Source organism: Rattus norvegicus, chromosome X, assembly GCF_021556685.1.
Source record: "Rattus norvegicus strain SHRSP/BbbUtx chromosome X, alternate assembly SHRSP_T2T, whole genome shotgun sequence".
Taxonomy (NCBI): domain Eukaryota; kingdom Metazoa; phylum Chordata; class Mammalia; order Rodentia; family Muridae; genus Rattus; species Rattus norvegicus.
Genome location: NC_141554.1, coordinates 65,524,129 through 65,551,878, shown reverse-complemented (window position 1 = coordinate 65,551,878; position 27,750 = coordinate 65,524,129). Strand labels below are relative to the sequence as shown.

The following is a 27,750-nucleotide window of genomic DNA, read 5'->3' as shown; positions in this document are numbered from 1 at the left end:
TTCCCTCCCTCCCTCCCCCTTCCCTCAACTGCTCTCTCTCTCTCTCTCTCTCTCTCTCTCTCTCTCTCTCTCTCTCTCTCTCTCTTTGAGACAGGGTTTTTTTGCATATCTCTGGCTGTCCTAGTACTTGTTAGATTCTCAGTAATCATTTTTGTCCTCATTAGGCAACAATAGATACCAAATAAAAGATTTCCTGTTTATGTCTTTACAGCTGTGCCTGAATTGGAAGACACCAACATACATCATTCCAGAAACTGGGTGACCCAGAGAAGATAGCTACATGTAAGTGCCTGGATCACCTTGGAGACTCTTTTTGCCTGGTCCAGGTTTTCTGTTTAGGTAATTCTGTCTCCTGCTCCATTTGTAAGTACTGGAGATTATTTAGAAAGCTATAATATAAGATTCAAATTCAAGAATCACAATCCATTCCAGTTTTATTTTTGTAGCTTAGATAAAAAGTAAAAGAAACAAGAGGTTTAAAATGTAGCAATGCATTTCAGCTTTAATTCATACTGTTGCATATTATTCTAAGTAACTTATTCAGGCCAATAGTTTGTTATCTACTCCGTTATGAAAAATCCATTAATGAGAAAATGGTAAGAATCGTAATCTTTGTAAAAAAAAATCTTTTTTTTCATTTATCTTTACATGATGAGTATGATAAAGCCAAAATTATCCTCTTTTACCTCACCCGGATTTAACTGTATAAAATGTAAGCACAAAGAAATAAGGTGTTTAAAAACAGTGGAGCTAGGAAGACGACTGTTAATAAAATGCTTGCCATGAAAGCATGAGGTCCTGGAGTTCAATTCTCAGAAGTACATTAAAATAGCCAAGTAGTGTGGATGACCTGAAACAATAGAATGTATATGTAGGGGAGGTTGTGGGGGGACACAGGGGAAAACTTCATGATGGTATCCCCTTTAATCCTCATGCTAGGGAGGTGGAGCCTGACAGATCCCTGGGGCTCATTGCTCATCCAGCCTAGCCTGATTATCAAGGCCCAGAGCAAAAACCAATGTAGAAGGCTCCTGGGAAATGACCCTTGAGGTTGATGGCTGGCCTACACAGATGTGTACAAATGCTCCTTATCTCAGATAGTCAAATAACTTTATTTTTCAACTATTTCCCTTGTGGAGAAGGGTGTTGCCATATTGAGACAGTCTCATTATGTAGACCTGGCTGGCCTGGAACTCACAGAGTCCTGCCTGCCTCTTCTCCCAAGGGTGCTGAGGTTAAAGGCATGTCCTATCACGTCTTACTTCCATCTTTGAATTTTTTCTTAAATTTCTTTAAAGCTATTTTGTTTCATGTGAAAAGGGATAGTCATGCTTTGAGTTAGCAGAAAACTAGCCAGTAAATATACTGATTGCTAACTCTTGTGAAACTCACTTTTCCAATCCTAAGGAATAAAAGCCCCATCACTTGAAACAATTTTTAAAAATGTTATTTTGTTATGAATAAGTCAAAAGTATTAAAATCATAGTTAGCTGGAAAATTTTACTTTAAGTTAATTTCTGGAGATATCTCAGTAAGTTAATAAGATAGTGGAACTGTTAAGGTCATAGAGTAATTAAGAGTACCGGGGTATTCTGAGCATAGGATGAAAATAGCAATGTGATATATGTTTTAATGATTTTTTGTTATGTCCAATCCAAAACTGTGTTTTATATTCATGTACATGCAGAGGTTTCTTGATATAGTTAACTGAATGAAATTAAGACTTCACATACAGACTTGCTCATTTAAAAGTTCACTTTCTCTTTGATACTTCAGCCTAATTGGTCAAAAATTTAATAGATGGTACAAATTTTGTCCTCATTATATGTTCTTGTCTTGGTTCAAAGATTCTTTCATATAGCAGTTGTTTACTATGTACCTACACAAAAATAGCCTGACCTTTTCTTTTTTAATCCTCTCTCCTAACCTTCTCTCTCTTCCCTCTCCTGCTGTCCTCTTCTTACTCCTTTTGACTCTGTGTAAATTTATAAAGTGGTGAGTTTCAGGCTAGATTTGCTTTTGTTTATTTATACTTTTGGCTTAGATCTTAGATTCTTCAAAGGACACTTTAAAATCTCCAGCTTTTTACAATCTTTTGACTAGCCTGAAGCTCTCTCAGTACTACCGTAAGTCAGCTTGGAACAGGTTAGATAGAGTTGGTGGACCCTACTGCTGTGGGACAGGCAGTCCTGTACCCTCTCACTTAGCCTTACTGCTTCTTACTGTTTTCTGACATACAGGCTTAGATTTGTTGCCCTTTATCATCGGACACTCAATTTCAAATCCACTAAGGATTTAGATTTAACAGTGAGGTCAGTGGGGACAGTTATGAAATAAGAAAATAAGTCATGAAAAACTGACTCATCAAGCTAGATATAGTGGTTAGATGTTATCTGGCAACTCTTTGATACTCTTTTACTTTGTAGCCAGTAAAAGGTCACATTATAAGCCTCTCTCCAGACTCAGAGTAATGAGGCCCCTACCCCGAGGACCTCCAACTGCCAGGTTCCACCAACAGAACACTGTAATTGCCTTAACAGCCACTCCCTTACCACACCCTACAGAGTAAAAACCCTAAGCTCAGAACTTGAAATCCCACCAATCCCTGGGCTCATCCCAAGCTTTGGACTAGAAATCCCTCCAATCCCCACCCTGGAAATCTCCACCTGTAAAGCCCTGCCCTTCAAGAAATCCTATATAAACTCCTTCTGCTCCTCAGTTCTTTACTGCTTCTCTCCTGAGCAGAGGGGTCCTCTTGAGTTCCTCCTCAACCCCACAAAAGTGGGGTTTGTTGTGTAGAGTACTATTCCTTGGCTACCTACTGCCAGGATTCCTTTCTTTTCTTAGATGTAACACTTTGAGGAAATTTTCCTTCAACCAGAGCAGAGTTGTAACGCTTCCATTGTAGAATCCTTTCTCCTCTGAATTGTAACATCTTGGGGAAGCCTTTTCTCTTGGAGCTGTAACATTCAAACAGACTGCCTCTGATTTCTCTTAGTTTGTTCTACTGAGGGAGCTGGACTACATTGTAGAGAGCTATGCTTTTGGATTCCCATGAGGGTGTAAATACTGTGACCTGAGTGCAAGAAGTCAACAAGTATATGCTAAACGATGATACTGTTACCAACATCTTGCTTACTATTCTCCTTCGTGGCCAAGCAGCCTAGTTTTTGGGATCCAGCCGTTAAGCATTAAAGTGACAGAATGAAATTAATGTGACAGAATGACAGCCTTGCTTTTGCTAGAACTGAATGATGCAAATGCCCTTAATTAGATGTAATTCTATATGCCCAGAGAGTCAACTCTTCTTCTGAAAAGATAGAATACTAATGTCTTCCACGGATGGGGGATCTTTTATCCCAGAGTTTCTGCACAGGATATAACAACCAATACAACACAGGGAAAGTAAAGTACAGATTGTCTTTAATCAGGAAAGAATGAAATAACTTTTTAATGGTTTATAGCAAAACATTGTTTATGGGGAGTTCTCAAAAATGGCATTCACATTTACCTTGAACAATAAAAATGAACAAAATTAAAGTTTTTAAAAACCAAGTGTTTTGAGGCTACAGATTTTAAACATTAAGGATAGATCAGTGCCCTGCATGCGATGTCCTCATTTATAAGTAAATAAGTAGTAAAGTACAGGATAACCACACCATAATCCACAAACCCAAAGAACGAAAATACCAAGAAAGGCCCAAGGATAGATGGTTGAAGCTTTCTCAGAAGGGGAAATAAAATATATATGGGAGGTGCAAGGAAGGAGGGAACTGGGTGGAAGAGGGGATTCGGAAGTGGGTAGAGTGAGGTGGGGGGAATCAGATGAAGGAAAACAGGGGAGAGAGAATAGAAATCTTCGATGGGTGGAGGGCACATCTCTAAGACATGCCAGAGACCTGAAATGGGAGGAGGAGACCCCAGAGTGGAAATGGGGGTGACTCTAGCTGAAACTCGTAGCAGTGGGGGATATGAATCCTGAAGGGGCCACTTCCTATAGTCACACAGGACTCCTAATGGCGGGACAAGGACAGCAACCCACCCCAAAAAACCTTTGATCTAAACTGTGTCATGCCTACAAAATGTGCAGGGACAATAGAGCAGAGACTGAGGGAATGACCAACCAATGACTAGCCCAAATTGAGACCCATACCATGGGCAAGAACAAATCCCTGACACTATGGTATCTGTTATTCTTGCAGACAAGATCTTAGCATAACTGTCCTCTGAGAAGATCCAACCAAAGAGTGAGCTCGGACTGGACCTAGTTGCCCCCACAACATGTAGCAGATGGGAAGCTTGGTCTTCATGTGGGTTCCCCAACAACTGGAGTGGGAGCTGTCCCTGAATCTGTTGTCTGCTTGTGGATACTGCTCCTTTAACTGAGCTGCCTTGTCTGGTCTCAATGAGAGAGGATTCACCTGGTCCTAGCATGTTGTGGGGGTGGTACCTGGGGGGGGGTATCCCTTTTCAGGGGAGAATGGGGGTAGGAGTTGTGAGATGGGGACTCTGGGAGGAAAGGGGGGCTGATATTGGGGTGTAAAGTAGATACATTTATATAAAAAAGACAAAGTTGTTGTCCAAAGTGTCATGATAGGGTTTGGCTTGTTAATTTCAGTTTCTCTTAAAATGAGTATGGGAGAGGGGAAGACTTGGAGACTTGGATGTGTCTGAGGGCACAATATGGCTTTTCTTACAAAGATATTGTGTGTGTGTGTGTGTGTGTGTGTGTGTGTGTGTGTGTGTGTGTGTCTTCGAATTTGTAGAGACAGGAAAATTACAATTTTGTAGAAGGTAAGAAATTTATCCACTGTAACTGAAATTAAGACATGAACTTCAAGCCCACATTCCCTTTATCCAGCCATTTTACCTTTGGCTGAAACTATCAACAACTCTTATGCTAAAAAAGTAGACATTGTCTTTTGTGTAACAGATCTTTTATCTCCTCTGTAAATCATTTACATTAAATCTCCTAGAAGCATATGGAGGAATTGGTCCTGTCATATTTCCATATGCTTCCATAACAAACTAGTGCTTTTAAACAAGCGAGTGCTTGTGCTTTCTGAACAGTATACATATGGTTTTTCTTCCATTAGTGTGAAGTTACCAAGGGCATTTTTTCCAAGTTGCTCAAATGTTTGGAATTTGGCTTGCTGACCTGGGTTGTGACTTAGACAGTTCTGGACTTGTTCTGATGGTACTTTCAGGAGCTCTCATGGTCATATGCAAATAGATTCTCACTGCCATATCCCAGAGGCACAGAGGTTTTGGCTTTTTCAGGAGCAACTTTACATTGGCTAATCACATTGTTTTGTCTTCTTGACTTTTCAGAATGTCAACTCTAAAATTATTTCCTTCTGTCCACATAAGAGGACCAACAAGCTTCTTTAGTTTACCTTACAGTTACTCTCCCTCCCTCCAGTGATGATAGTTGCATAGCATCTGTATTCATGGACCATATGATTGCTATCCTACCACCTTTATCTCCACCAAGGTAGAAAAAAACCACTGAAACCAGTATTTTTCCTTATGTCACATCGAAAACTCTCTCTTCTGTACTACATTTTCAGTAAGCTATATACAAGTATGTCTTCACAAGGATTTTCCTGAAGATTGAACCTTGGCGGTTTTCTACCTCTAGCTTCATTTTCTAGTGTTACTTTGGGACTATTGAAAAGAACGTCATTAACAAAAGCACATTCTCATGATAGAACCCGCTCCGATCTCTTCAGTTACTCCTGAAATGGGGATGCCTTGGCTTCCCATCACCAAATTTCTTGCTCCATATTGTTTCTTGTTTTATTTTTTAGTCTGGAGCTGCCTTCCCTGTAGTCTACTCTCAGCGTAGTTCTTTGCTTTCTTAGACGCCCTATTTGGCTTGATTATCCTCAACTCCCTGTACTCATCTCAAATGGCAGGCTGAGAATTCTCCTCCTTTGTGCAGTCATTATTGGTTTTTTGCCCAACATCTGTGTTCCCTTGGTCTCAGAACTAATATAAATCTCTATGCCTTCTCTGATTTTCTATGGAGCTTCTATCCCCCACATTGTCCTTGCTACCATCTTATATTCTTGCCTAATGTAAAGTCATTTCTTACAATATTAATGACATGGTCTTTGAATCTATATCTTTCCTCCTTTTTATATATTATCCTAGTTGCTTTTTCTACTTTTAAAAGGAGCTCAAGAATCTTTAAAAATCTAAGCAACTTCTGTCATCATCTTGATAATGTATAACAACCTCTTGCCTCCTTCCTTCTGTCTTCAATTACCACAGTCTACTCTGGATACAGAGTGATGCAGTAAAGTTATGTTAGACTACATTCATGGACACTTCTTCAGTGACTCCCAGTCTAATTCAGAGAAAAGCCAAGACCATTACTAAGATCAGTAAGGTTCTTCACAATCTTACCTCTTTTACCTCTCCTCCTACTCTCCCTCTTTTTTCCCTTTGAATTCCCATTCTTCCACAACAAATATAGAATGTTTCTAACTTTGGCGCTTTGTATTTGCTGTTTCCTCTACCTTGAATGATCTTTTCTCTGACAACTACTTGACCTACTACCTCACTTAATTTTCTTAAATGTCATCTCTTCCATAAACCCCTTTGTGCTTGTCTTAGCTGGAATAGCACACTTCATGGTATTTTTCAGCCTCATCTCTGCTTGATATTTTTCTTCTTAGTGTCTATCACCATCTAATCCCCTCTGCAGTATATTTACCATTTTCTTCACTGTCTCTCTCTACTAGACAGTGGGTGACATCTACTCGCCTTATTTCTGTGTTTCCAGCTCTAAAAAATTCTAACACATAATAGTTAAACAATGAAAATTAGTCAAATGCATTAATAAGTGCAGGGAAACAAATTGTTCTGTTCAAGATGAGAAATGGCTATGTCTGGCAAAGTATAAAAGATGGAGCAAAGGCAAGAACTGATGTTGAATTGGTTTTCAAAAGATGAATGAGATTTAAACAGGTTCGTGTGCTGCTGTAATTTCACAGAGATATGCATTTATTTCAGAGATATTTATTTATGACACATTATAGAGCTAGAAATGGCAGGGTGGTAAAGAAGATAAAGTTGTAAAAATGATGCCATGTTTGAGTGCTAATGGTTTGGAAGATGATTTTCGTCCACAGGTGTTGAAGGAGGATGTCACATTTGGGGTGCACTTTGAATATTTTAGGGTTCTTGGTTGCACAACATGTAATACAGGTTAAGCTATGATAAGGAAAAGAAAATTTGACAAAGGGCTTTGGGTTCATAGAACACATTTGTTAAATTAAGAGTTGACCAATAATTGAGCAAGTGGCACATATCTGCAATCCTAACGTGCAGGAGGTAGATGCTGAAATATTTTCTGTCCTACTCCATGTAGGCAGTGCAGTGAGACCTTATCTATAAGGAAAAAAAGAATTGAAGGCTAACAGAACACTTGGCTGCTACAAAAACCAATTTCTATTCCCTTCGAAATGAATACTAGCCCTCAGTCTATTTGCCCATTTTCGAGATGAATGTCATTTGCTTTTTTTTTTTTTTGGTGATTATGAATAAAGACACTTTTAGTTTACACACACACACACACACACACACACACACACACACACACTTGGGTAAATATCTAAAAGTTGCAAGGTTAAAAAGAAACATTGATCTTTTTTCTGGAACAAGAATGTATCACTAATATATACAGCAATGACAGTTCTAGCTATTCTGCATCCTTGTCCATATTTGATGATTTCATTGTAAAGTTCATTCTAGGAGACGTGTAGTGCTGTGCCATTACAAATCTAATTTACACATCCCTAGTGGCAGATGGTGTTGGACATCTTTTCATGTTCATTTGCCATCATGTTTGTCCTAGGCAAAGAGTTTTATACTATGAACATGAAACAAATAATGGCAAATGGTACTTTTAAGAGATTAGTTAATATTTGAGTAGATATAAGAGGTATATAATAAAGTAAGAATATACAGCTTCTAGTATGCCTAGCCACTAGATATTTTAGTGGAATACCTGAAAGATGACAAAATATCACATACTGAAGAAGCAGTTAGGAATAGAATAGGAAAAGGAAGGAGCTAGAGACTGGCCATTGGTGAGTTAAAGCAAAGTTTCAAGCGATGCCAGTACCTGTGGCATGGCCATACTTGGGAGGGAATACAGGAGAATGAAATTTTTCAAAGGACCCAGAGCTCTAAAAGTTCAGGGGAAAATGGTTACATTATATGATATGAACTATTAACCAAGAATGATATGAGCAGATCATATGGTAGATGCTGATCATGTAGGCTGGCAGGATAGTGTTTATGCCATGAGTCAGCACAACCTTCTATATTCAGTTTGCATATCCTACCTATCTTACTTTCATCTTGTTGCTGAAATGTTAATTTTCATTTGTATGCACATTTTCAAAGAAACAAGACTACGACATATTACTGTATCAGTGATTATTGATATTCTATAGGATAGAAATGTTAATCTCTCCTAAGACTGACTGTGGATAACATTAGAAATTGAATATTGTTGAATATTGACATTTTGATCACAAAATATGGATGCTATGGGCTCACAGAGACTGAAGTTGCAATCATGGGGCTTGCCTGGGCCTACACCAGGTCCTCTGCATATATGTTATGGCTCTTAGGTTGTTGTTTTTGTGGGACTCCTAACAGTGGGAATGGGCATGTCTCTGACTCTTTTGCTTGCCTTAGGATTCTTTTTCTCCCATTGGGTTGATTATCCATTGTCAATATGAGGGCTTTTGACTTGTCTTATTGTATCCTGTTTGTCATATTTGGTTGTTATCTCTTGGCGGACTGCTCTTTTATGAAGGTAAATTGTTTGAGATTGGATCTGGGGAAGTGAGGAGGTAAGGAGATGCTGGGAAGAGTGGAAGAAGGGGAAACTATGGTCAGATGTACTGTATGAGAGGAGAATCTATTTTCATTTTTTAAAAAAGATGGGTGATATTCTATAATCAAATGTATTCTTTACCAGGAAAACTTGGCATTGTTATGCTTTTAGCCTTCTAGTTTCTAGCTGCCTTGTCTTATTATCCTTAAAAGCTAGATATATGTGCAGAGAGTGTTATTTTTCACAGTGCTGTGAAAAATCACAATTCTCAGGTTATGTTAACACTAACCTGTGTGACATGAATCAACCATAAGTACATCTTACACATGAGCATTTTGTAGTAATTTATATTAGTTTTTCTCTTTGTTGTCTTGAATTATGTCAGAATCCATTGGTAAACTGATTCTACATTTTATCATATAAACTGTGATGGTGTTTGTCTTAGCCTGGGTTTTACTGCTGTGAACAGATACCATGACCAAGTCAACTCTTATAAAGGGGCTGGCTTACAGTTTCAGAGGTTCAGTCCATTTTCATCAAGATGGGAGGATGGAAGTGTCCAGGCAGACTTGCGGCATCATACCAAGGAATTTCATACTATTTGTGATTATTGTAAAGGGTGTCATTTTGCAGCCTACTTTTAATAAGGGCCCAACCTCTGCTCTATACAGCTCCAATTAAATGTTTTCCTTTATAAAGGCAACCATAGTTATAGTGTTTCGTCACAGCAACAAAACACTAACTAAAACAGTTAGCCTAATAACTAAATCATATAAAGACTCAACAAAGAAAAGGAATTACAGACCAATTTCTCTTATGAACATAGATGCAAAACTTAATAAAATATTTATAAGTTCAGAGGTTTAATTCATTATCACATGATAGGAAGCACAGATACATGTATGTAGTAGACATGGTACTGGAGAGGGAGCTAAGAGTTTTACATCCAGATCTGCAGATGACAAGAAGAGACAGTAGATCATTAGGACTGACTTGAGTTTCTGATAGCTCAAAGCCCAAGTACTATGACACACTTCCTCCAACAAGGGCCCATCTACCCAATAAGGACACACTTCCGATAATGCAATTCCCTATGAATTTATGGGGGCTATTTTTGTTCAAACCACATCTTCCACATCACTGTTTAACATCAAAGGAAGTCAGGACAGGAACTCACACATGGCAGGGACCTGGAGGCAGGAGCTGATGCAGAAACCATGGAGGAGTGCTGCTTACTGGTTGGAATTTCAAAGAAATAGGTTCTAATATTAAGGGAAGGGATGGCCTTGCTAGCAAGGTGAAAGCCAGTAGGCAAAGAACAAAACTTTCTTCTTCCATGCCCTTATACAGGCTTCCTGCAAAAGGTGTGGCTCTGATTAGATCTGGATTAAAGGTGTATTTTCCTACTTCAAAGCTCCAGATTTAGATGTAGAGCTTTCCACTGGAAATTAAGCAGAAAAGTTCTTCATAGGTGTGCCCTCTATTTTGGGGGTTTTAGTTAATTCCATATGTAATCAAGTTGACAACCAAGAATAGTCTTCACAGCTAGTATTAACAGCGAAGAGAGTTCAGACCCATACTCAATGCATATAACATTCACATTCTAGTATCTGCTCACAAACTTTCTGCAGTGTAATTGCAGGTTTGGCCTGCACATGATGTCTTATAGCACTGTTATACAGAGTATGACTACTACCAGTCAAGGTTATGGGGATCTGTGAGCTCAACAACAAACACATAAACTTGCTATTAATTTTCCTCCTCTATGTTTACTGCAGCACCTACCTTGCCTTGGTTTCCTGCCACTCAGGAAGCTGGTATGTTTGTCCTTACCAGAAGGCAAGCATCTGATTCTTTGAAGGCAGTTGAGGCAGTGGATCGAAATGGTGAATTGGGGGAAGCTATCTGGAAATGTAACTAACTGTACTTCTATTTTCTCTTATTTTTGTTTAAAAATAGCTTTATAAAGATACAAATGTGAATTTGTGGATTTTAACAATTCACTTTATATAAGCATAACTATAATCAATTTGAGAATATGATTTTCCCTCCCAAACAAAATCCTTCACTCATTAGCAGTTATTCAATATTTACCCTAGATTCTAGCATGAGACAAACACTAATCTGATATTTTCAGGCTGAATAGATTTGCCAAAATTGATCTTTTCTCTGATTTGGGTCATTCACTTAGGATAACATCTCTGTGGTCTGTCAATATAGTAACATGTGTTAGCTCTTTCTTTTTTAATGCCTGAATAATATTCTGTTGTATAGATATAAAACAAGTTCATCCAGTTGGTGAACATATGAATTGTCCTTATCCTTTAGGTATTACGAACAGTGCTATTCTATGAATATTTTGTATACATTTCTGTGTGGGTTTATCTCCAGTTTTCTTAACAGTGGAATGGCAAAGTCGCATACATATTATCTTTGAGTTTAGCTATTTGTGATGATGCCAGATTATTTTGAAAAGTAGCTGCATTATTTTACAGCTACAGTAGATGAGGTTTCTAATTTTGTACTATGATTTAGGCTTTCAATATGTGTAGCCCACAATCTCTGTCACAAACTGTAGTATTAGAGGAGCTAAGTTACAACTTAGTGAATTTTTTTCTGTTGTTGGCCTGGACTACAGTTATATTAATTTCTATGCTAATTTTTCTTCCCCACTTTATTTATCATTAAAGATAGTGATTCATGAGTCCCTCTCCCATCTTCCTCCCTTTCCCCTCTATGAGGCTGCCCCCCCAACCAGGTATCTCCCAACCCTGTCACATCAAGTCTAAAAATTCATCTTTAAAACAACAGTTCTCAACATGTGGGTCTTGACATATTTGCAGGGGCGGGGGTTGAATGATCCATTCACAGGGGTCACATATCAGATATCCCACGTAACTGCATTAACAATTCATTACAGTAGCAAAATTATAGTTATGAAGTAGCAACAAAAATTTATGATTGGGTGTCACAACAACACAAGGAACTATGTTAAAAGGTTGCAATATTAGGAAGTTGAGAACTGCTGCTTCAAGATATATTGCAGGTAAAGTCTGTGTTCAACCTTCTAATTTAAGTTTGGAATTTCCCTGCTTTTTTATTCTTTTTAATTAATTGGTTTTAATATATCATATTAAAAACAGCATAAGGAATTTTGTCACATTTATGAGGTAGTGTCTGCCAATCTACCTTTTCCTAGTTAACATTTCCTCATTTGTAATTTTTCTAACATTATATTTATCTATTTTTATCCTATTCTGTAATTACAATGAGATTCATGGTATATTACTCACATAATATTAATGATATTTATTTTTGAGTGATATGGTTTAGGGTAATTCTTTGAATTGTAATTTTTTATTAATTGTCTTTTTTAAAAACAATAGAAAAGAGGCTATTTAAGTTAAATGATAAAGTAATCATATAAATATTCCCCCAAATTAATGTATTGGAAAGGAAGGGTATAGGATACCTCAAAGTGTACATGAGTGACATCAAACAGCAAAACTTTTGAAGAGGACAAAGACTAAAATAGGTCATACATATTGCATCTTTGGGTCTATGTGACAATTTGAATTTTGATCTTAGAGGGCATAAAATATTTATTAATACATACTATATTACATTTAAAACCTCATGTGTTATAAGCCAGAGCATGTCAAATACATAGGTGAATGCTAGCAGCAAACCACTGAACTGAGAACAGAACCCCCACTGGAGGAATTAGAGAAAGGATTGAAGGAGCTGAAGGGGATTGCAACCCCATAAGAACAACAATACCAACCAACCAGAGCTCTCAGAGACTAAACCACCACCCAAAGAGTACACATAGACAGATCCATGGCTCCAGCTGCAAATGTAGCAGAGGATGGCCTTGTTGGGCACCAATGGGAGGAGAAGCCCTTAGTCCTGCTAAGGTTGGACCCTCAGTTCAAGGGAATGTCGGGGGGGTGGTAAGGGGGGATGGATGGTGAGGGGAACACCCTTATAGAAGAAGGGGAGGGGGGAGGGGGAGAGGGCTTATGGATAGGAAACTAGGAAAGGGAATAACATTTGAAATGTAATAAAAATATCATATATATATCCACCCATATATGTGCATATACATTATGTATACCCATACATATTTGTGTGTTTATGTGTATGTAACTCTGTAGGTGTATTAAAACTTTATTTCTAAAAATAAGGCTATAATTTGGTCTCTTCTTAAGAAGTATAACAATAACATAAGCAAAACATTTTTGTTTAAAAATCTCTCACCATTATCAGCATGAAAAATGCCAAAATGAATGTCATTTCCTAAATATACAATGTCAACAGATGCATGTTCCTGGAAGGAGAAATTGAACATTATCCATGATAGTTGCCATCTCAAATGCAGGATGAATGGAGCATAATAGAAGGAAACAATTGAGATCAAGGACATTTGCTAGGCATGAATATTACCCTTCTGTTTCAACTGGTGTACGAGATCATAACTTCATACTTCTGAGTCCTTGGCTCAGGACATTTCCCAGTTGATAGTCAAAAAATAGGAACTTAGCTCATGTGCACAGGCTTGGAAGTCACATGCTAGTACTATTCACCATGAATAAGAGGAGAGATCAGTTCTTTTTATTTCTTTGTCTTTTTTGTGTATATATGCCCTTTATCACCTTCTATTCTAATTCATTTTCTCTATACAAATCAGTTAAACAAACTGTCATACATGACAGGGAAGAAAGGTTATTGTTGGAAGTAACAGTGTCAACTATACTTGGGATCCTTTAGAAATACACATGGTTAGAGTGCACTCCAGATCCACAGAGCTAAAATCTCTGTCTTTGTGGCCCATGCACATGCCTGTTTGTTTTTCAGTCTTACAGACTTCAGAACCAGTCTATAAGATAATATTTGTGCCACCTTGTAAACGTCTCTTTCTCATACAGTTGAGAGAATGTTCTTTTTGACTCTTCATGATTTTCACATCTTAGACTCTTCATCATAAAAAATCAGATTCCATATTCCCAACGTTCCTCAGCCACACTGTATACCCATCACATGTGCTGAAACACCATCTATGATACTCTTCTGTGTCATAACTATGTGACTTACTGATGAAGAGGAATCGATACATACCTTATGCTTACTTGTTGGCTAGGCTGAATTATTTTTGTCTCTGATTCAGGAGTCTCTTGTCTTCCATTAGCTTTTGAGAAACCATGACAAGGTACTTTGTCAGCTTGAAAGTGGGTAAAAATCCCCCAAATTTCATTGTTCTTAATAAATACTTCTTCACAGATATGGGAGCTATGAATTTATTGGAAAAACTAATTAGTAACCCATTGCTTGAGTTTGGGATCCTAAACCTCCAGATGTTCTCTAACAAAGCATAACATTATCTGAAAATATGGTCCAGTTATCCATCTTAATTTTATCTGACGTAGCACAGAAGGTCCCCAGAAATAAGGAATTATTAAAGAGTTGAGAGGTGAATACATATTGAACAAAAGTATGGAAGAGACAGTCACCCTTAAAGAGTTGCCCTAGAATAAGAAAGGCCTTGAAGATAGACATTTGTGCTCTAAAATATTTCCTGGAGTCTGCTCTGCCAGCATCTATCTCAGCTGGACATACAATACACACTGATTTCCTATAATTCCATTCCTCATTCACTGTGAATCAAGGGCATCTGCTGGCAATGCTGTGGATTCTGTTGTTTGCAAACAAAAAGTAAACAGCATCCATTGTCTGAGATTTTTGGAATGGAAGTTGTTATAACATGGGCAGTAAGAAGGTTTACCATGCAGTGAGAGAAATGGAAGGAAAAGGAGAGCTAATAGGACAAAAACAAAGACAATAAGGAATGATTTCCATCATTAATCTGTGCTGAAGAAATGTTGGCCTAAATCCACTGTTGAGAAGTTCTGTAATTTTTGGATGAATCTATAGATTCAGTGACATACAGGTGGCCCACAAATATTTGTTTCAAAAGGATAAATCAGATTTGAAGTTTAGAGGTACAATATCAATAACTGGAAATTGAATGTCAGCTTCATTGGATATTCAAGGTAACTGATGACTACCAGTATATATTAATATCAAATGTTTTACATTCTTTTTTAGTTTTATTTTTCTTGGATATTTTATGTATTAACATTTAAAATATTATCCTGCCTTTCCTTTACTCTTTCTCTCCTCCCCCTGCTTCTATGAGAGGATGCTCCCACTCCCACTCACACACTCCAAACTCAACGTCCTGGCATTACCCTACAATGGGGAAACAAGTTTTCACAAGACCAAGGATCTTTCCTCATATTGATGTTGAACAATGCCATCCTCTGCTGCATATGTGGCTGGAGTCATTGGTCCTTCCATGTGTTCTCATTGTTGGTGGTTTGGACCCTGAGAGCTCTGGTAGGGTGTGGTTGGTTGATATTGCTGTTTTTTTCCTATGAGGTTGCAAACCACTTCAGCTCCTTCAGTCTTTAACTCCTCCATGGGAGTTCCCTTGTTCAGACCAATTATTAGCTGCAAGCTTTCTCATCTGTATCAGTAGGGCTCTGGCAGAGCCTCTCAGGAGACACCCATATCTGGCTCCTCTAAGAAAGAACTTCTTGGAATCAGCAATAGTGCCTGGCATTGGGATTGGTAGCTGCATATGGGATGGATTCCTAGGTGGGGCAGTCTCTGGATGACCTTTTCATCAGTTCCTGCTCCATGCTTTGTCCCTGTATTTCCTCCCACAAGTATTTTGTTCTCCCTTCTAAGAAGGAATGAAGCATCCACATTTTGGTCTACCTTCTCCTTGAGTTTCATATGGTCTGTGAATTTTTTCTTAGGCATTCCAAGCTTTTGGGCTAAAATTCACTTATCAGTGATTGCATACCATTTGTGTTCTTTTGTAATTGGATGTAATCACTCAGGATGGTATTTTTTACTTCCATCCATTCGCCTATGAATTTCATGAAGTCATTGTTTTTAATATCTGAGTAATACTCCAATGTGTAAATGTACCAAAGTTTTTGTATCCATTAATCTGTTGAGGGGCATCTGGGATCTTTACAGTTTCTGGATAATATAAATAAGGCTGCTATGAACATAGTGGAGCATGTGTCTTGTTATATTTTGGAATATCTTTTGGGTGAATGGCAGGAGTGATATAGCTGGGTCCTCAGGTAGTACTATGTCCAGTTTTCTGAAGAACCTCCAGATTCATTTCCAGAGTGGTTGTACCAGTTTGCAATCTCACCAAAAATGGAGGAGTGTTCTTTTTTCTCCACATCCTCACCAGCATCTGTTGTCACCTGAGTTTTTGATCTTAGCCATTCTGACTGGTGTGAGGTGGAATCTCAGGGTTGTTTTGATTTGAATTTCCCTAATGACTAAGAATGTTGAACATTTCTTTAGGTGCTTCTTGGCCATTCAATTTTCCACAGTTGAGAATTCTTTGTTTAGCTCTGTATCCCATTTTGAATAGAATTATTTGATTCTCAGGAGTCTAATTTCTTGAGTACTCTGTATATATTATATATTAGTTCTGTATCAGAGAATTGGTAAAGAACTTTTCCCAATCTGATGGTTGCCATTTTGTCCTAATGACAGTATCCTTTACCTTAAGGAAGCTTTGTAATTTTCTGATGTCCCACTTATCAATTCTTGTTCTTATAGCCTAAGCCATTGGCGTTCTGTTCTGGAAGTTTTCCCTAGTGCCCATGTGATCAAGACTCTTCCCCAGTTTTTCTTCTATTAGTTTGAGTGTATCTGGTTTGATATGGAGGTCCTTGATCACTTGGACTTAAGCTTTGTACAGGGATAAGCATGGATTGATTTTCATTCTTCTATATGCTAACCTCCAGTTAAATCAGCACCGTTTGTTGAAAATGCGATCTTTCTTCCATTGGATTGTTTTAGCTCCTTTGTCAAAAAACAAGTGACCATAGGTGTGTGGGTTCATTTCTGGGTCTTCAATTCTATTCCACTGATCTATCTGCCTGTCTTTGTACCAATACCATACATTTATATCACTATTGCTATTGAATACAGCTTGAGGTTAGGGTTGGTGATTCCCCAACAATTTTTTATTGTGGAGAATTGTTTTTGGAATCCCAGGATTTTTGTTAATCCAAATGAATTTGCAAATTGCTCTAATTCTATGAAGAATTGAGTAGGAATTTTGATGGGGATTGCATTGAATCTGTAGATTGCTTTTGGCAAGATGGCCATTTTTGCTATATTAATCCTGCCAATTCATGAGCATGGGAGATCTTTCCATCTTCTTCAGTCTTTGGTTTCTTTTTTCATAGACTTGAAGTTCTTGTCATACAGATCTTTCTCTTGCTTGGTTAGAGTCACATCAAGGTATTTTATATTGTTTGTGGCTATTGTGAAGGGTGTCATTTCCCTAATTTCTTTCTCAGCCTGTTTATCCCTTGAGTTGAGGAAGGCTATCGATTTGTTTGAGTTAATTTTCTATCCAGTCACTTTGCTGAAGTTGTTTATCAGCTGTAGAAGTTCTCTGGTAGAATTTTTGTGGTCATATAAGTATACTATCCTGTCATCTGCAAATTGTGATATTTTGACTTCTTGCTCTGGCTAGGACTTCAAATACTATATTGAACATGTAGGGCGTGAGTGGCCAGCCTTGTCTAGTCCCTGATTTTAGTGGGATTGTTTCAAGTTTCTCTCCATTTAGTTTGATGTTGGCTACTGGTTTGCTATCTATTGCTTTTACTCTGTTTAGGTAAGGGCCTTGACTTCCTGATCTTTCCAAGATTTTTATCATGAAGGGTACTGAATTTTGTCAAGTGCTTTCTCAGCATCTAATAAAATGATCATGTGTTTTTTCCTTGAGTTTGTTTATATAGTGGATTATGTAGATGGATTTTTGTATATTGAACCATCCTTGCATCGCTGGGATAAAGCCTATTTGATCTTGGTGAGTGATTGTTCTGATGTATTCTTGGATTTGGTTTGCAAGGATTTTCTTGAGTATTTTTGCATCGATATTCATGAATTCTAAAGTTCCCCTTCTTTTTTTTTTTTCTTTTGGAGCTGGGGACCGAACCCAGGGCCTTGTGGTTGCTAGGCAAGCGCTCTACCACTCAGCTAAATCCCCAACCCTAAAGTTCCCCTTCTTTGTAGGGTCTTTGTGTGGTTTAAGTATAAGCGTAATTGTGGACTAAAATTGTGGACATTGGCTAGTGTTCCTTCGATTTCTATTTTGTGGAATAGTTTGAAGAGTATTGCTATTAGGTTCTTTGAAGGTCTGATAGAATTCTTCACTAGACCCATCTGGTCCTGGGCTTTATTTGGTTGGGAGACTTTTTGTGAATGCGTCTATTTCTTTAGGAGTTATGGGACTGTGTAGATGGTTTATCTGATCCTGATTTAATTTTGGTACCTGGTATTTTTCTAGAAAATTGTTCATTCTCCAGATCTTCCAGTTTTGTTGAAGATAGGCTTTTGAATTTCGTCAGATTCTGTTGTTATGTTTCCCCTTTCATTTCTGATTTTGTTAATTTGGATACACTATCTGTGACCTCTGGTTAGTCTGGCTAAGGGTTTATCTATCTTGATGATTTTCTCAAAGAACCAGCTCCTGGCTTTGTTGATTCTTTGTATAGTTCGTTTTGTTTCTACTTGGTTGATTCAGCCCTGAGTTTGATTATTTTCTGTTGTCTATTCCTCTTTGGCAAATTTGCTTCTTTTTGTTCTAGAGCTTTGAAGTGTGCTGTCAAGCTCTTAGTATATTCTCTCTCCAATTTCTTTTTGGAGGCACTCAGAGCTATGAGTTTTCCACTTAGCACTTGTTTTCATTGTATCCCATTAGTTTGGGGATGTTGTGCCTTTATTTTCATTAAATTCTAAAAAGTCTTTAATTTCTTTCTTTATTTCTTCCCTGTCCAAATTGTTATTGAGTAGAACATTGTTCAGCTTCCATGTGTATGTGGGCTTTCTGTCGTTTTTTTGTTTTTATTGAAGACCAGTCTTAGTCTGTGGTGATCTGGTAGGATTCATAGAATTATTTGTATCATCTTGTATCTGTTGAGGCCTGTTTTGTGACCGATTATATGGTCAATTCTGGAGAAAATACCATGATGTGCTGAGAAGAAAGTATATTCTTTTGTTTTAGGATGAAATGTTCTATAAATGTCTGTTAAATTCATTTGGTTCATAACTTCTTTAGTTCCGATATGTTTCTGTTTAGTTTCTGTTTCCATGAGCTGTCCATTGATGAGAGTGGTGTGTTGAAGTCTTCTACCATTATTGTGTATGGTGCAATGTATGCTTTGAGCTTTAGTAAAGTTCCTTTTATGAATGTGGTTACCCTTGCATTTGGTACATAGATATTCCGAATTGAAGGTTCATCTTGGTCGATTTTTTTCTTTGATGAATATGAAATGTCATTCCTTACCTTTTTTGATAACTTTTAGTTGAAATTCAATTTTATTTGATATTAGAATAGCTAATCCAGCTTGTTTCTTGGGACCATTTGCTTGGACAATTTTTTCCCAGACTTTTACTTTTTGGTAGTGTTTGTCTTTGTCACTGAAGTATGTTTCTTGTATGCAGCAAAATGTTGGGTCTTGTTTACATATCCAGTCTGTTAGTCTATGTTTTTATTGGGGAATTGAGTCCATTGATGTTAAGAGATATTAAGGAATAGTGATTTTTTTCCTGTTATTTTTGTCATTAGAGGTGGAATTATGTATGTGTGTGGCTATCTTCTTTTGGGTTTCTTGAAAGAAGATTACTTTCTTGCTTTTTCTAGGGTGTAGTTTCCCTCCTTGTGTTGGAGTTTTCCATCTATTATCCTTTGTAGGATTTGATTTGTGGAAAGATATTGTGTAAACTTAGTTTTTGTCATTGAATATCTTGGTTTCTCCATCTATGTTAATTGAGAGTTTTGCTGGATATAGTAGCCGGGGCTGGCATTTGTTTTCTCCTAGGGTCTGTATGACATCTGTCCAGGATCTTCTGGTTTCATAGTCTCTGGTGAGAAGTCTGGTGTAATTCTGATAGGTCTGCGTTTATATGTTACTTGACCTTTTTCCCTTACTGCTTTTAATATTTTTCTTTGTTTTGTGCATTTGGTGTTTTGACTATTATGTGACTGGAGGAGTTTCTTTTCTGGTCCAATCTATTTGGATTTCTGTAGGCTTCTTGTATGTTTATGGGCATCTCTTTCTTTAGGTTATGGAAGTTTTCTTCTATAATCTTGCTGTAGATATTTACTGGCCTTTTAATTTGGGAATCTTACTTCTCTTCTATACCTATTATTCTTAGGTTTGGTCTTCTCATTGTGTCCTGGATTTCCTAAATGTTTTGCGTTAGGAGGGTTTGCTTTCTGCATTGTCTTTGACTATTGTGTCAATGTTTCCTATGGTATCTTCTGCCCTTGAGATTCTCTCTTCAATCTCTTTTATTCTTGTATTCTTTTTGTAATATAGCTGGGTCCTCAGGAGTTAGAGGGCTCCTCAGAGACCAGCTCTCTCAGTGCAGGTTTTGGGTCTGAGAGTTGTGGGAGAGCCCCAGCTCTGGGCACAGATGGAGACCTGAAGGGTCCTGTCCTAGGTTGATCTGTGGCTCCTGTGCCCTGTGTGCTCCAGGTGTGTCTCTCCTTGGATAGTCAATGGTGAGAAAGTGGGGTCCTACCTGTGGGCAGTGCACTTAGGATTGAGAGCACTCTTGGAAGACCAGCTCTCTGCAGGCAGGTTTTGTGTCAGAAGGCTGTAGGACAGCCCCAACTCTGGGCACAGATGGAGACCAGAAGGGTCCTGTCCTATGTAGCCCTGCAGCTCCCAAGCCCTGTACACTCTCAGCGGGTCTTTCTTTGGATTGTCAGGAGAGAGAAAGAGGGTTCCTACCTGTGGGCTTAGGAAGGAGAGTAGTCCTGGCAAATCAGCTCTCTCAGGGCAGGTTTTGGGTCCGAGAGCTGTGGGACAGCCCCAGCTCTGGGCACAGGTGGAGACTAGAAGGATCTTGTCCTAGGCCACCCTGTGACTCCTGCACCCTGTGTGCTCCCCATGTGTCTCTCCTTGGACAGTCAATGGAGAGAAAGTGGGGTCTCACCTGTGTACTGTGGGCTTAGGAGGGAGAGTGCTCCTGAGAAACCAGGTCTTCACGGGTTGTGGGATAGCCCCAGCTCTGGGCTCAAATGGAGACTGGAAGGGAGATTTTACATTCTAAATTGAAAGATTTTATTTGAAGAACACATATCTACTGAGGCAATAACAGAGCTCAGAAAAAGCCCTGAAAAAGCCACAATAGTTAACCATTCAGTTCAGCTACACACATCTTAACTCATTAACATTAATGTGATTACATATACTTAGTCATATAAGCAATATTTAAAAAATGGTTTGAAACTTGGGATGTTTTAATTTGTGTCCTTCTGTATACGTTGTACTTCAGTAGATGTGATTTTGGAAAAATTAACTTCAGTGAATATCATGTGAGTGGAGCTTAGTGAAATAGTGTGTTTATGACCATGTACGATATCCTGAGTTCTATAGCAAGCCATAAAAACAAAAATTGTTTTGCCTTAATTGGAATTATGCTTTCTGTCTAATTGATTTTCTGAGAAATAATGAATTGGTTTTGGAGATGAACTAGTTGCAAATTCATTTTTTAAATTTCATATTTTTTGAGAATTTCATACATTTCATACATTTTCATTTCATCTTCCCTTCCAACTCTCCCCATGTTTCCCTCAACCCCTCTCAAGTTCATGAACTCTTTTTCTTTAGTTATTGTTACTCTTTCTCTCTCTTTCTCCTTCCCCCTGCATTATCCTGGGTCTTATTTATGGATAGGACGAGAATATTAATATTATACTAAGTTATGTAACACATACCTCATGTTTTCACTTATTCGTAGCTACTAGCTCTAAATCCTTCGATTTTGTGTATAAGCGGATATAAGCATAGAACCAAGCAAAGTAAAAGGGACCATAGACAAAGATGATGGGGTAAAAGAGAAAGAGAGGAAGAAAGAAGAGATAGCTGCAAATTCTTAATTTCTGGCTTAGACTTCATCCTGTGGAATTCTGAGGCAATATACAATGTGATAACAATAGTCACAGCAATATTCATAGTAAAAATAACATAGTATTGAATATCAGTGAAAACAGAATTATACAGTCTGAATGTTATCTATTTTGATCATGAGTTGTCTTACAATAGTTTCACTCACAAAAGCAGACATTTTGAGGAAAGACATTTTCATGTAGGAAAGTCTTTATTTAATTGTCTTAATGGTAACAAGCATGAAAATCTTTAAGAGAATACTTTTTTAAATCAACATTAAGCACAACACCATTTCTAAGATGAAAACTCCTCCTCTTGAATAGTTTAAAAATTTGGCAGGAAAGCAGCGATATGAAAAAGACAATTACACAAACCATCCCAAACCATTCTGCAAAAGATGCATAAAGTTTTATGAAATCAAGAAAGGGTGAATAATCCAGCCTGGAGGTAGAATACACAGAGACACTGATATCTGATGTGTGACAAAGAGGCAATGTTCAGAATTATTCTAGAAAATGTTACTGTTTTGTCATAGCAGGGGTAAATATAGCAAAAATAACAACAGTATCTATTTGCCAGGGGCATAAAACTGAATATTTGACATGAACTATTTTCTTATCTACCAACCAGGTAGGACTCCCAGTAGAGGGATCAACTCACTCACAAAACCTTTGATCCCAAAAGTGTCCTGCCTACAAGATGTGCAATGAAAAAGATAGAGCAGCGACTGAGGGAATGACCAACCAAGACTGGCCTAAATTGAGATGCACTCCATGGGTAATAACTAGTCCCTGACACCATTAATGATGCTCTGTTATGCTTACAGTTATCCTAGCATAACTGTCTTCTGAGAGGCTCCACCTTAGCAGCTAATGGAAACAGATACAAAGACCCATGGCCAAACATTAGATGGAGCTTGGAGAGTCTTTTGGAAGAATTGGGGGACCTGAAATGTATAGGAACTCCACAGAAAGACCAACAGAATCAACTAACCTGGATACTTGGGGGCTCCCAGAGACTGAACCACCAACCAAAGAACATATATGGACTGGACATAGGCCCCTGCATATACATACCGAAAGTATAGCTTTGGTCTTCATGCAGGTCACCCCAACAACAAAAATGGAGGCTGTCCCTGAATCTGTTTGGGTGCCTGTGGATCCTGTTGCCCTAACTGGGCTGCCTTTGTCTCACCTCAGTGGGAGAGGATGTACCTAATCCTGCAGCGACTGGTTTTTGGAGAGGGGAAAAGCTCAGGGAGTTTCTCCCTTTTCAGAAGAATGGGGGGAGGAGATGTGTGTTGGGGGGTGCTGAGGTTTGAGGAGGAGAGGGGAACTGGTATTGGGAAGTAAAGTGAATAAACATATAAAATTAATTTTAAAATTACATTTAAAATGGTGCTTTCAATGCATTTGTTTTCCTTTTATTTGCATTTATGCTTATAACATGAATGTAATGGCTATTTCCTTTTACTTACAAAATTTCTTAAGTGGTCTCATAATTTTTCCTTTATATTTCATTGAATGTTTGGCTTCTTTCTCTGAGCCTCATTAAGTAAATTGAACTCTTTGATTTAGGCAGTTATTACTATTCTTCTCAAAATCTTTAACAGTTTAAAGTCAGTATTTTGCATCTCATGTACAATTTTGAAATTGGAAATTTTGACATATGGTTCGAGATCACACTTGCTTATGGTCATATACTTAACAAAATTTAGATTTTGTATACAATGACCATTATTTGCTCAACAAGAACCGATCTTTGCATAGAGAGTATTTCTCCTATAGCATGGCTAAGATAAAATTGCCACACATGGAGATAGAGAGATGTCTCAGCAGTTATGAACTCTGACTATTTTGGCAAAGGACCCAGGTTCAGTTCCCAGTGCCCAGATGGTTGCTTCAAATTGTCTGTAACTTCAGTTCCATGGGATCTGATGACCTCTTCTAACCTCCATACATACCACATATGCATGTGATACAGATTAACATGCGGCAAAACACTCAAACAAAAAATATAAACAATCCACCAAACATTAAACAATTCAAGATAATCAATATCTGCATTAAAAAGATCAATCCAGTTCATAAGTGCTGCAGGGTTAGAGTTGATGTAATATGGAACTGGGTTGACTGTGGGGAGAACAAAAGCAAAAAATGATATTTCCTTGAATGGAGAAAAAACATCAGCAATTATGTTGAGTTGACAGTAAGCATGTGATTTGAGGACAAATAAGAAACTCTTCCTGATTATAATGGTTTCACAAACAAAACAATGCTTTTAGCCTTGCTTTCAACATGGTTTTGACTAAGATTATATGAAAACATTAAGACAAAACCTAGAAGGAGGACCTGAAGCCACTTTTAACTTCCTATTAATGTGCAGAAATCCAGAATGGCAGTTGTTTAATTTGACAGACAGTAGAACACACACACACACACACACACACACACACACACACACCCCAGTATGTACAGGTTATGGACTTGCTGCAGGGTAACAAGGTATATTTGATGATATGTATGCACTGAAAAGAAATTTTACTTTGTCTTTTATTTTTGTGAATCTAAGCATATTACATATTCTAGTTGTAATCACTTTTTCTCAGCAGTTCATCCATTGACATGCACACACACGCATGTGAGCAGATGTTTTCTAGTACCTTTGGCAGAAGAATTTAGTGCCTTGTACACATCACACCTGCCATGTCATGCTTAGTGATTGAACGATTCAGCTCACTGAAAGGTACTGGGTGAGATATTAATTTTAAAATGAAAGCCTTCACATCTGCTAATGCCTGTCAGTCTCTGGAGTGAATATGTCATTCGAGCCAACGGAAGTGGGCAGAAGCAGCCTTCATGGGTAGAGCTGACAAGTTATTTTGAGTCCCCTGAATTACTTTTATTGTTACCCCATACTTATAGGCAGACCTCTCCTTCCATTAAGCTCCAGTGCTCACAGTACTCCTGAAAATAGCTCTAGTGGCTTGGGACCCATCTTCCTAGGTTTTCACGTAAGTGGAATATTTGTGGTAGTTGAGTGATAAATGGTGAGATAATGGTGTTTTACAGGCAGTGAAATGACAAGGTCAGTTTTAATTAAGCTGAGATCAACCTCAGTCTGTATTGCACACTTCTGATTAGGTTATTTCAAATTAACATAAGTTTTTGGAGACTTCGCTGAAGTCAGTGGTGTTAAACACCAGCTGTGCTGGCAGAGAAGCGTGGGATATGAGAAGGAGATAGCATTCACATTGAAATTAGCACTTGGCACAATATAATTCTCTGATTGCAAACTATGTGGAGTTGCCTGTGCTAATTGGTTGATTTTATTTGAAGCAGATGTTGTTAGCTTTCCCACTAATGATCTGGAGAGAAATTCTTTTGAAAGACATGCCATGTTAGAATCTCTGCAGTATAATAAGCTAATTACAACTTTAAGTACTTGCAGTAATTAGCACAATGTGTATAAAGTGCTCCTGATCTTTTCACCCTGCCGCATTATTGTCAGGGCAGCTTGAAAAACAAAAAGGAACGCTAGCTGGATTGAGTCTCTCTGGTCTAGCCTCTTCATTTCCCAGACTTCTGCACTAAAGAGATAATAAACTCAACTCAAATCCTCTTATATTAGGCATGCCAGAAAGGCTTAGAATCAATTGCCTACCCTGTAACACCCAAAGACTAAAAAGTGAAAATTTACCTTTAACACATATGCTGTTAAGGCCAGTAAGATTGTCCAACAGTAGCAACCAAAGTATTTGAGGACACTATTAGTATATTTATCTCATGTTCATTTGACTCTTTGTTTATCTATTCAGACTAGGAATTAAAACTATCTTTTATTTGGGAATATGCTCCATCAGATTTCTAAATTAAAGCTCTGACTCCCATGTTTAGAAATCTTTATGTGCTTTATATTTCTGTAAGCTCAAAACTGAGTCTTTCCATATTTCTAATAATCAGATACAGATATGAATTGGCTTATACTACTTTTGATAGTTTAGACACAACATAAGTTGGTGTGTAGAGAGAGGGAAAGGTCAAATGGATGAGTCAGGAAAAAAAAAAAAAGAAAGCGTCCATAGATTCTTAACAGCATAACAAGCAAGGTTCCTTCCATAAGTTTCTAACAGTAGTGAATTGGACATCTGGAGTAGATGACTTTTTAGTATCTATGAGGAGGTAAGTTTATCAGTAGAAAATAAAGTAAAATGTCACTATTTCAATGTTTCTGTGGCCTTAAAAGGGCTTAGGAGGCCTGAGAGTTTGTCTTTTTCTTTTTATTTATTCTTCTCTCATGCAAAACATCTGACTGCAGTTTTCCCTTCCTCCACATCTCCCAGTGCCCCTCCACCTTCCTTCTTTCCCAGATCCACTCCTCCTCTGTTTCCTGACAGAAAATTGCAGGCCTCCCAGGGATGTCAACCAACATAGCAAGTTACAATTAGACTATGCACCTGTCTTCACATCAAGGCTGGACATGACAACCCAGTAGAAGGAAAAGGGTCTTAAGAGCTGGCAAAAGCCTTTTTAAGCTCTAGTGTTTGAAATATGTATTCATGATCGACCTTCTTCTGGAACAAATGAATGCATATAACTTTTGTAATTTCTCAAGTTTCCTTCTTTGTTTTTCTACTTTTAGGATACTTTTTGAATAGGCGGGGACTAAGAAGTTTTCCATTTAAATTACCTTTAAAGGAGTCTGGCTGCTCATTCCTTTGGCTCTAATTTTTGATGTCATATCCTGAACTTACTTCAGAAAGGTGGTAGAAATTTTTCTTATTTATAACACAAGTGCTGTGTTGTCAGTTCTATAATCAAAAGTTAATATTCCTATGGTTACTCAGTTTGCATCTCTTTGTGCAGAATTTCACAAGATAAACAGCCAAGGTCTTGATAACTTTCACAGAATGGATTCTAAAGGGAGAAATGAAGTAACATTATTACAGTTATTTTTGAATAACTAAAATAAAGTGGTCTTGGAGAGATTCATCTGTAAAACTTATTATAAGGAAAAGCGGTTAAAGGTTAAAGGGGATCCTAATGTTGTAAAATTTCTACATAAACATCTTATGGTTATGAAATCTTACTGACATAAGTAATGACAAATCAAAAAGAACAATGTTATTTTTGTTTCTTTGTAAGTCCAAAGCTTTTCGGTGGAACCCAGTAGGAAAAATAACTTTAAGTGAAACATTGAACAATAAAGTTTAGATCAAATAAGGCTTGACATATGTTTTAAGTATTAGACACGGGGTGAATGAATGAACGGGGTTTTTGTGAAGTTAACCAAATCTGTCAGTGGCATGTGGTTTAATGCATTTCTATACCCCTGAAAATATTGCCATTAATTGAATCTACAAAAGAAGACACTCATTTGTCTAAATGATCTCAATTTGCTTACTGGTGCTTTATGTCAAAGTTCAGTGTATACACTGGGTAGTTGAAGTTTTGCATCTTTATTGATAGGATTTAGCCATCTCCTTTGTTTATAAAAAAGGATCCATTTACCTAGCAATGCTCCCATCTAACAGATGCTCCCATCTATTAGAGTAACACGAAGATCTCTGGCAATAAGCAGCTAAAAATCAATTGTTTCATCAGTAGAGATTCTGTGTTGTTACCTTATGTTGTTTACCTAAATCTAAAGTAGCTCTTTTCTACTCCTTATATAATACTGCATTCATAAAAATACAGATGACATCCTCATATTTTGTACTCCCTAGAAATGATCTCCATTATTTTTTATATGAGGGATGGAGCCCACAGCCTCATACATGCTAGGCATGTACTCTAACCATGAGTTATACTTTAGTCATATTTTCGCATAATTTAGTCCACGTTTTCATACATTTGAGAAAATTGGAAGTTGTTAAATTATTGC

At 37.7% G+C, this 27,750-nt stretch overlaps 1 protein-coding gene across 1 annotated transcript in view; it reads left to right on the top strand.

Moving 5' to 3' along the window:
- Nucleotides 1-211: 211 nt before the first annotated feature.
- The window catches only part of Mageb18 (MAGE family member B18), a 756,240-nt gene continuing 728,701 nt past the window's right edge, over nucleotides 212-27,750 (top strand). The window contains exon 1 of the mRNA XM_087599980.1: nucleotides 212-282. The gene's annotated coding sequence lies outside the window, so the exon portion shown is untranslated. The remainder of the gene's footprint in view (nucleotides 283-27,750) is intronic.